This window comes from Trachymyrmex cornetzi, unplaced genomic scaffold, assembly GCF_001594075.2.
Source record: "Trachymyrmex cornetzi isolate Tcor2-1 unplaced genomic scaffold, Tcor1.1 scaffold339, whole genome shotgun sequence".
NCBI classification, from domain to species: domain Eukaryota; kingdom Metazoa; phylum Arthropoda; class Insecta; order Hymenoptera; family Formicidae; genus Trachymyrmex; species Trachymyrmex cornetzi.
This window is the reverse complement of record NW_017298098.1, coordinates 69,613-72,278: the sequence shown is the minus strand read 5'-3', so window position 1 is coordinate 72,278 and position 2,666 is coordinate 69,613.

The following is a 2,666-nucleotide window of genomic DNA, read 5'->3' as shown; positions in this document are numbered from 1 at the left end:
AATGGTAAAACAGGACACTCCAGCATCCCCTTAAGTCGGAGAATCTTCATTTCAAGAAATATTTTTTTGTTTACCTGTTTATCTACATATGATATATGATGTAAATATGATTTTATCAAATTAAAAAGTAAAACACAAATGGTACTGTTTCTTGTTATTTATACAAGCTTACCTTTTTCGAAAAGGTAAGCTTACTTTTTTAGAAAAGTAATATATTAATAAGGAAAATTAGAATCATATTAAAAAATATGAATATTTAAAAAAATAAGAAAAATAAGAAGCATTCCCAATGAGAGTTAAAGTATTTAGTGTGTGTATATATGCGATTGAGTTATAGAGTCGTGTAAATTATGAACGTTGTGAGTACTATTAAGTTTAAGTCTGAGAAAAATAAATTTAGATTTGTAAACATACGTTATAAAAGAGAAATAAATATTAAAATTTTTTTTTATTCAGTGTAAAGCTAGGATTAAATTTATTAGTACTTTTATTATTACATTTAAATTATAATTACATTTATTATTTATATTTATTAATTACTATTCTAATTTTAAATTGTTTTTATAGTTTTCCTTACTCGATCTAGCAGCGCCAAGTGTTTTTACATGAAAAATTTTCTATTTAAATTAAATTTTTTCATTTTATACGGTTAACTCTTTAATTTTTGCCATAACATGAAATTGAGCAAGGTAACGCAACTTTGTGGTAACGTTTTGTATATTATTTTGAAAGAGAACTAAATACCCACTACTTTAATTGGAAGAGAAAATGTCCTTTGTGTGTGAATGAATTGTGATATAATAATTTTATTTAAGAGGAATTTAAATCATTTGGATTGGAATAGAAAGATCCTTCAATAAGATATACGTACACTTAGGTTTCATTGTATAAAAATTAAAGATAATATTATTTGGATTAAGTAAATAAAGAAATGGGATTTGGCGCCAGTTCTTGATATATCAAACCCTTTATAGGAATGATACATATCATTAAAGTCAATATTATTTATTTAATTTGGTATCCGAATTACATGGAATTTAACTTGGAGCCAATTGTTGATATCAAATCTTTTTTACAATTGATACATAAAATTTTAAGGAATTTAACTTGGCGCCAATTTTGTTGATATCAAATCTTTTATATGAATGATACATATCATTAGAGTTAAGTAATATATACAAAGGACTGGTTTTACCAACCCGATTAAGGCCCGTTTCTACCACTTTTGCCTTAATCTCCAGTTTAGTCAAACTTTCGTTAAAACTAAACCTAGATTTGGCGCTGATTGGTTTCTACCACCGTTACAATGCAAACGTTTAACTAAACTTATAACCTATGTGTCATAACTTAAAGAAATTACTAAATCTCAGCCGTTGATTGGTCCAATATTGGTTCTAACAGTATTGTACGGCAACGTGCAGCATCGTGTTATGTGAATACTCGTGTAAGGATCATAATGTTACAAATTAAATTAAAAATGAACGTAGAAGACATAATAAGTAATAAACAACGTAAATGTGCTGCGAATTTTCGGAGGCCGAGAGAATTATTTTAATAGATTTAGCAACTCATTATAAAGATGTGATAGAAAATAAAAGATCTGATACGATAACCTGTAAAAAGAAGGACAAATATTGGAAAGTAATAGAATAAAAGTTTAATAGTACGTCTTCTACTGAATTTCGAAATTCATCAATTGCTCCCTAGGAGATACTGCTTTATTTCTTAAAAAAGAATTATTTGTATTAATTTTAAATTTTAAATTTATATTTGTAATTGTAAATATTCGTAAAATAATTTCAGAAAAAAATTTATTTATAAATTTTTATTTATTTATTATTGTTATTATCTTTATTTTTATTTTTATTTATTATGTTTATTTATAAATTTATTTTATAATTTTTTCATTTACTTGTCAGTCCCGAATTCTAATTCATTTCTAATATTTTTTAAAACTTCTAACACTGATGCTTTACTAAATCGAAATCGCATTTTAAACTCTATATCGTTCCTCAAAATAATTAATACGTTGTTTAAATCTTCTTTTTCTTCTATTAAATTGTTCAATAATAATATCCTCGTCATCGGAAGATGACAGTACGAGGTTATATGCCATGTTTGACACTAGTAATATTTCTTAACCGCAGTTCAACTGCCTCTAAACGGCCAAAATTGGCCGTACAATTTAAACTCAGTTTATTCGTTTAAACTAAAGAAAAAAGTTGGTAGAAACCAATATTTTGCTAAACTTTGGTTAATCAAGTGTCACTAGGGATTAATTCTTTAAACTGCGTTGGTAGAAATGGGCCTTAGTAATGTAATCGTATAATCGGTAATCGATTACAAAATGCCTAACTCTCAAAAAAAGTATAAAAACTCATGTATAAAAACCTGTGAATGGTAAACTTAAGCTGTAAATAATTAATAGCGTTTTCGTTTGGGCTACACTGGCTGCACTCAGTGTCAAGAGCGTGTTCGATTGGTAGTGCCAATGCGTACTTGGCTAGTGTCAGGTGTTCATTTGACCGCACGAAATTAGGGTGATGTCCCATGCAGCGGATCGTGCGTAAGCGGATTCGCGTATCGCCAATCACAGAATCATTCCCTTAGATATGCTTGCGAAATTTGCAAACAGATCTAAGAGAATGATTCTGTGATTGGCGGTA